Source organism: Zootoca vivipara, chromosome 1 (genome assembly GCF_963506605.1).
Source record: "Zootoca vivipara chromosome 1, rZooViv1.1, whole genome shotgun sequence".
NCBI lineage: Eukaryota > Metazoa > Chordata > Lepidosauria > Squamata > Lacertidae > Zootoca > Zootoca vivipara.
Genome location: NC_083276.1, coordinates 121,106,631 through 121,114,858, shown reverse-complemented (window position 1 = coordinate 121,114,858; position 8,228 = coordinate 121,106,631). Strand labels below are relative to the sequence as shown.

Genomic DNA, 8,228 nt, shown 5'->3' with positions numbered 1-8,228 from the left:
GCGAAATTTGCTTGTAGCAAGTGATTGATTGACAGCCTTACCCTATATATGCTTAGAGAGCAGCTTTCAGTTCCACTTTTGCTGCTCACAATGAATCTCCTGCCCGCCCTCCTCTAATTTTAGGTGTTTTTGCATTGACCTTGCTGCGCCTCTCATGGGGTTGCCTGTTTTGGATCGGGGGCCTGGTAGGAATTTTGCCACTTGGCTGATTGGCTGGTGCCAGGTGGTTTTTGCCTACTACGCTGCAATAAGTCACAACTTGTAAGGTTGGCGGTTAGGCATTGGTTCAAACTGGATGGTTGAGGGGTACGGATTTGGTTGGGCCTTCCCCTCATGGTTGCTGCTGCCTTTAGAGGTATTCCTTTAAAGGAATCCTGGGGCTATACATGTAGTCCGCGTATCCCCGCCAGGGGCCAGGGCCATGCATGAGCCTCGGGGAGCATCTGAGGGTGAGGTCAAGGGCGTGGCCCCTGCCCCCATCTCTCCCGGTAAGAGTGCTTACCTACTGGCTCCCCTACTAGGCTAGTGGGAGTCAGATCTGTCCCAGGTGGGGGACAGACGGCAAGAACCAATGCCTAAGCAACCACTCACATTCAGTTGTATTTAAATAAAGTTGTGGCCAAATTAATGCCAAAAACCTTAAACTTAAAATATTGTGTGAGGTGTGAGTTATTGGGGGGGGGGGATGTCTTGGTACCTCGGCATGCAATAATGTTTGCATATCCACAACTAACTTTGTCAGGCTATTGTGGGTGTTATGTATTGGTTTAATCTGTGTTCATGAGTTTCTCTGCTAGTCCTGTAACTACCTTTCCCGCTCCTGGGCGATTCAAATGGGTGCGGGGACAGTTGCTATTGGTTAACTTGTTAGCACAATTTGGATCCTCACTCTGATAGGTTCCCGCCAAAATCTAAATGTATCCTTTCCCCAACCCCTGCTCCTGAGAGTATAAAAGGAGCTCACCCTTTCCCTCCAGCCAGTCAAGATTCCTACTGCAATAAAGAAGACTGTTCTTGTTATACTTGACTCCTAGCAGTTCCTTGCTAGTATGCTGAATCACTTCTGAGCTGACTTCACGAAGAGCTGAAATCACACTCACAACATAACAACTGGCGACGAAGGTGGGATCGGAATTCTGAGGCTGCAAGGAGACATTCCCTTGGCCCAGGTTCCGAGTTCGAGGGTTGAGTAACGAAAACTGCTGTTCACGCTCAAGCCCTCACCGACCAGCATCAGTCAGCCTGACTAGCCGCGGAATGGAGGCCGGCAGAGTGTTGGAACCCTTCCAGCTCAGCTCTCCACGCAAATGGGAAGATTATGCAGAGCGGTTCGAGTTCTATGCAACAGCAAGGGGTATTACAGACGCCGCCAAGAAGAGGGCCACATTTCTCAGTTGTTGTGGCCCAGAGACCTTCGAGCTAGCAAAGGCACTGCTGGCACCAGTTAAACTACAGGATGCCTCTTTGAGAGACATCATAGCCAAAATGACTAGTCATTTGGCTCCGACTGCAACCAAGATGTCCAGGCGGGTCGATTTCTACAAACGGCAGCAGCAAGCAGGGGAGCCTGCGGCAACGTTTCTAGCTGAGCTCCGGAAGCTTGCACAGCATTGTGGGTTCTCCAACCTCGAGGAAAGCCTGAGAGACCGTTTTGTCTGTGGCCTCAGTAGCAGCAAGGCCCGCCGCCGCATCATCGCGAAAGAAGAGGTCACCCTTGCCTCCGCTCTGCAGGAAGCCATTGCCACGGAAGCCACAGAGAAGGAAGAGTCCGCTGACGTAATCAAGCCAGCGAAAGCACCGTTGAACACCACCCATTTCACAGGAGACCCTGTAGCCAGTCCAGACCAGAGCCCCGTGCAAGGGGTTGAGTTGGTCCGCCAGAGTACCACTGCATCCAAAAACCATCGCCCGCTTGTGCCGGCTGTGGGGGAAACCACGACAGGAAAAATTGTCGTTTCCGTGACGTCACGTGCCGGGCATGTGGCCGGTTGGGCCACCTTGCAAGGGTCTGTCGTTCTGCCACCTCTGATTCTGCAGTGTCCCCGAGATCTTCGCACCGCAGATCTGCATCCAGCACTCACCTCGTTGATGACTGCAACTACCTCACCGTAATAAATGGGAAGACCGTACCCTTCCCCGCACAGGAGAAGACAACCATCCGGGTCCAGATTGAAGGGCATCCCTGCGACATGGAAGTTGACTCTGGGTCAGGATTTTCCATGGTCTCCGACCGAACTGCCCGCTCCTTCTTTCCGGGGGGTAAGTTTCCCTCATTGGAGACTTTTCCAGTCACACTGCAGTCATACACGGCAGGCCGCATTTCAATTTTGGGAATGTGCTCCGTCAAAGTACAGTTCAGAGCCAGGACAGCCGTACTGAAGCTTGTGATTGCTAAGGGTAACCGTCCCAGTCTGTTGGGCACGGACTGGTTTCCAGCATTGGGACTGGGGATTTCGGGGCTTAATTCTGTTACAGTGACTAATGAAAACTTTGATGTCTTGTACCAGGAGTTCGCAATGCTTTTTGATGGATCCCTGGGGTGTTACAAGGGGGCCCCTATTGATTTTGCCCTTGATCCAAGTATTGCTCCCATCCGGCTTAAGCCCAGGCGAGTTCCTTTCGCCCTTAAGCCAAAAATTGATGCTGAATTAGATAAACTTGTAGCCCAAGGGGTATTAGAACCTGTTGAATCCGCCAGATGGGAGACCCCGATTGTCACGCCCTTGAAGGCAAATGGGGAAGTGCGCATATGCGCAGATTACAAGTGTACAATTAACAAAGTGTTACGGGGCAATTCATACCCTATTCCAGTAGTTTCTCAGTTGTTGGCCACGTTATCTGGGGGCACGGTATTTGCAAAGCTTGACTTGGCTCAGGCATACCAACAACTGCCAGTGTCAGAGCACTCTGCTGAAGCTCAGACCATTGTCACCCACAAGGGTGCATTTAGCGTAAAAAGGCTCCAGTTTGGGGTCAGTGTGGCACCGGGAATCTTTCAGGGGCTTATGGAGCGCCTCTTACGAGGGCTTCCGGGGGTCTTGCCCTATTTTGATGATGTTCTTATCGCTGGGAAAAATGCTCAGGACCTGCTTGAGCGTGTCCGTGCTGTTTTAATCAGATTGCAGGATGCGGGGCTTAAGCTTAAAAAGGAGAAGTGTGTTTTTGGGGTGCCCAAAGTCGATTTTTTAGGGTACGAGATTGATGCAGCTGGCATCCACCCCACAGCAGCCAAAACAAGGGCCATTGCGGAGGCCCCTCGGCCAGGGAACAAAACAGAACTTCAGGCCTTCTTAGGCCTTCTCAACTTTTACCACACCTTTCTCCCTCATAAGGCGACCATTGCGGAGCCCCTCCACAGATTGTTAGAAAAAAAAAGTAGTTGGTGTTGGACCCAGGTCCATCAGAGGGCTTTTGATGCGCTTAGGGGTATGCTTTCGAACCGGAGTGTTCTCACCCATTTTGACGAGTCCAAGCCACTGGTGTTGGCATGTGACGCATCACAGTATGGTCTGGGGGCCGTCCTTAGTCACAGGGACCCTGACGGGAGTGAGAGGCCAATTTCGTTTTACTCACGGACTCTGTCCGATACAGAGCGCAACTATGCTCAAATAGACAAGGAGGCTCTGGCCATTGTGGCAGGTGTTAAAAAATTCCATGATTATGTCTATGGTCGGCCTTTTACCATTCAGACTGATCACAAGCCCCTGCTAGGGTTGTTCGTCCCTCACAAACAGACTCCTCAGATGCTCTCTCCTCGCATGCTACGTTGGTCCATATTTTTAAATGGGTATCAGTATGAGTTGTGTCATGTAAAGGGTACACATCTATGCCATGCGGATGCCCTAAGCCGTTTGCCCTTGCCCCATATTTCCGACAGGGACCCTGCACCTGCTGAGTGTGTCATGATGCTAGAGGCGCTGCCGGGCCCTCCGGTCAAGGCCCCCGAAATTGCCACCCAAACAATGAGAGACCCCGTCCTTGCCCGTGTCCTTGCTTGGGTGGGGAGGGGATGGCCAGAGGGTCCCCAGCCAGAGTGTTTCAGGGCATTCAAAACCAGGCAGCATGAGCTCTCCCTGCACCGGGGGTGTCTGCTGTGGGGGGACAGAGTGATTATTCCAGAACCCCTCAGGAACAGGGTGCTGGGCACGCTCCACATGGGGCACCCAGGTATGGTCCGAATGAAATCCTTGGCTAGGTGCTATGTGTGGTGGCCTGGAATGGACCAGGACATTGAGAAATGGGTACGAACATGCACCTCATGTCAGGAGGTGAGACCTGATGTACCAAGGGCACCAGTCCACTGGTGGGAGCAGGCACGGACTCCCTGGAGCCGTCTGCACATTGACTTTGCGGGACCCCACCAAGGGAAAGTATTCCTGGTAGTAGTGGATGCCTACTCAAAGTGGTTGGAAGTGGCAGTAGTTCCCAGCATGACCTCCGCTGCGGTCATTCGGGTGTTGAGGCAGCTGTTCGCAACCCACGGTCTGCCAGAGACTATCATGTCAGATAATGGAATGGCCTTTGTATCTCAGGAGTTTAAGGCATTCCTGGCAGACAACTTCATTAGGGGGGCAACATCGCCCCGTTCCACCCATCGTCTAATGGACAGGCAGAGTGGATGGTACGGACGGCAAAAGAGGCTATCGCTCGCCTGCTGGAGGGGGACTGGGCAGCCCGAATTGCCCGGATGCTATTTTTGCAGCATGCCACGCCCTGCACTGTCACGGGCAAGTCACCCGCTGAACTATTGATGGGCCGTCGGTTGGTCACCATCATGGACTTTGTACACCCGGACAAAAACCCGTCCCGTCCTGCTCGAGCTCAGCCAGAGCCCGAAAGGGACACCACACGCTACCTCACCCCAGAAGAGCTAGTCTGGGTACGAAACTACGCCAGAGGTCCGGCATGGGTGCCAGGTGTTGTCACCCGTGCCAGTGGTCCAGTCTCGTATTTCGTTACGCTGGACGACGGTCGAGTGATGTGACGCCATATAGACCAGCTGCGTCGGCGTGCCCCCAACAGTACCCAAAGTGATGGGAACTCGGCCGACCTAGAGGAAACACTGCCTGACACCGAATCCCTGCAGCCTCCTACCCAGGCCAGTTCCAGCGATTTGGAAATGCCTCCACCAGAAGGTAGCAGCATCCCCGCTTCCTCAGAGATGCTGCCCCCAGCCAGGGATGTGTCTCCACCGCCCATCCTGCCTGCAACACCACCGTCACCCCAAGTTCCGGTGCAGCAGACTCCAGCCACTCCTGTTCCTAGGAGGCCCCAGCGGAACCGCCGGCCACCTAATTACTTGAGGGACTTTGAGTGCTTCGCGCACTAGGAGGGAAGGGGTGTTATGTATTGGTTTAATCTGTGTTCATGAGTTTCTCTGCTAGTCCTGTAACTACCTTTCCCGCTCCTGGGCGATTCAAATGGGTGCGGGGACAGTTGCTATTGGTTAACTTGTTAGCACAATTTGGATCCTCACTCTGATAGGTTCCCGCCAAAATCTAAATGTATCCTTTCCCCAACCCCTGCTCCTGAGAGTATAAAAGGAGCTCACCCTTTCCCTCCAGCCAGTCAAGATTCCTACTGCAATAAAGAAGACTGTTCTTGTTATACTTGACTCCTAGCAGTTCCTTGCTAGTATGCTGAATCACTTCTGAGCTGACTTCACGAAGAGCTGAAATCACACTCACAACATAACAGTGTACTTACTAATTTATGTTTGCCAATGCGTTCAATGGGGTTTACTCCGTAGTAAGTGTGTTTGGGATTGCAGACTAAATCAATTTTGTAAAAAGTCATTTCAAAAACCCTATAAAGTAGCTGCTTGCCACAGTTTCATTGGACAAAATGAAACCATGTCTGCATAATGTCTAATTGATCCAATGCACATGTAAGCCAATAAAGATTGATTGGAAGTAATCAATGCTTCAAAACTGCAAATGAATGACAGTTTTTAAGGCTGAATTAATATTTGTAAACTTCTAGTGCCCCCCCAAATATGCTAAACTTGAAATCTATTATTATGAGTTTGGGGGTTGGGTGCAAGACCCCTTAATCCCTGGTCCAGCTTAAGTGTTAGAAGATAAATAAGCCAAGCTAGCTTCCTGATGAGGTGATGGGAGTTTAAGGCGCCTGGTGTGAGGTGGCGAATGTGTGCCCCCCTCCTTCAACAGACAAAGCCAGAGTTCTGAATTTTGCGTGGCAGTGATATAACTGGGAAGGAAAGCAGCAAGCTGGAGAGAGAGCCAGAGCAACATTTAGGAGCAATGTTTGATTTCTGCTTGAATTTTGTGTGGCAGTAGCTATGGGAGAAACAATACACTTTTGGGGTGTTAATGCTGTGAACCCCTCCATCTCAGGCTCAAGTTCAATATATAGTATGCATAAACAAACATTATATCATAAAGACACCACAGTCTCTGTCTTTTTTAAAGATTTTGCACCGAACCCTCCTCAACTGCATTTGCTTAGCCCAGTGTTTCCCAAACTTGGGTCTCCAATAGTTTTTGGACTACAACTCCTATAATCCTTAGCTAGCAAGACCAGTGGTCAGGAATGATGGGAATTGTAGTTTGAAAACAACTGGAGACCCAGGTTTGGGAAATGCTGGCATAGCTGGAACATGTCCTAACCTTTGGTTGTGCCCCATGCTTGATGGAGGCTGGAGACATGGGTTTTGCATGGATGGAATGAAGCTTGTACAGGTTAAGAGTCACATCCATTTGCTCCACCCACTTTTTGCTTCTGGTCTCACCTACGACTGGCATATCTCCCCAGAAGGTTACTCACAAGAGGATGTGGCCCTTTGGCTGTAAAAGTTTCTACACCCCTGGTTTTGTTGTTGTTTAGTCGTTTAGTCGTGTCCGACTCTTCGTGACCCCATGGACCATAGCACGCCAGGCACTCTTGTCTTCCACTGCCTCCCGCAGTTTGGTCAAACTCATGTTCGTAGCTTCGAGAACACTGTCCAACCATCTCATCCTCTGTCGTCCCCTTCTCCTTGTGCCTTCCATCTTTCCCAACATCAGGGTCTTTTCCAGGGAGTCTTCTCTTCTCATGAGGTGTCCAAAGTATTGTAGCCTCAGCTTCAGGATCTGTCCTTCCAGTGAGCACTCAGGGCTGATTTCCTTCAAAAGTTTGATCTTCTTGCAGTCCATGGGACTCTCTGGTTTAAGAGGAACCAAAAACTAAAATAAATTAGCAGTCTGGGGTGTTCTGTCTCTTGGTCTTTTGCTTTTGTCCCCTCCTCACTTGCAGTCATACCTCGGTTTAAGTACGCCTTGGTTTGAGTACTTTCAGTTTAAGTACTCTGCGGACCTGTCTGGAACAGATTAATTCACTTTCCATTACTTTCAATGGGAAAGTTCACTTCAGGTTAAGTACGCTTCAGGTTAAGTACAGACTTCCAGAACCAATTGTGTTTGTAAACCGAGGTACCACTGTACTTTTCCTTCACCCCACCTCCGTTTTCCTGCACAGGGGCTCCACTTTACGGACATCAAACATGAACATGGGAAATGCAAACAGAACTACTGTATCTCTGCCTTTGCTCATTCAATTGACCGTTTCCCTTCTCTTCTCTTCTTTGTAATGCCTTTGTTTGCATCCCAAGACTATCCCCAACAGCTGAGGTATGTGTGCCTGCCTCTCCAACCCATTGAAGGCGAAAGCTCGTTTTCCAGCACATTAGAGGGCTTATTGTTGAAGCAGATGCTATTGAATGCGAAGAAATAAAAATGTCAGAAAAATCTATTTTCTCCAGTTGATCAACTATTAGCCACAGCGTAAAACCACTACAGTATTGTGAGGAAGGAGCATATTGCTAATGTTAACATGGGCAGCTGGGATGCCGCTGCTTTTGCTGCTCACCAATATTAAAGATGGCAAAGAGGGGCAAACTAATCTTCTGGACCATTTCTGTAGCGTGTGGATGTTTTAAGATGCAAGGCTAAATCCATGCTGCCCTTCTAACTCAAAGAAAAAGCTTTTGACCCATCCAGCAACACACAGGTAGGGAACCTATCCAGGGCTCAAATGCAAACCCTCCAACATTTCTGCAATGAAAATAAGGAGGAGGAGGAGGAGGAGGAGGAGGAGGAGGAGGAGGAGGAGGAGGAGGAGGAGGAGGAGGGGGGGGGGAGAAGAAGAAGAAGGAGAAGAGGAGAAGAAGAAGAAGAAGAAGAAGAAGAAGAAGAAGAAGAAGAAGAAGAAGAAGAAGAAGAAGAACAACA

General features: G+C 50.1%; 1 pseudogene; it reads left to right on the top strand.

The window, feature by feature from the left end:
- Positions 1-1,257: 1,257 nt before the first annotated feature.
- Positions 1,258-4,984, top strand: LOC118095261 (uncharacterized protein K02A2.6-like; annotated as a pseudogene).
- The last annotated feature ends 3,244 nt before the right edge of the window (positions 4,985-8,228 follow it).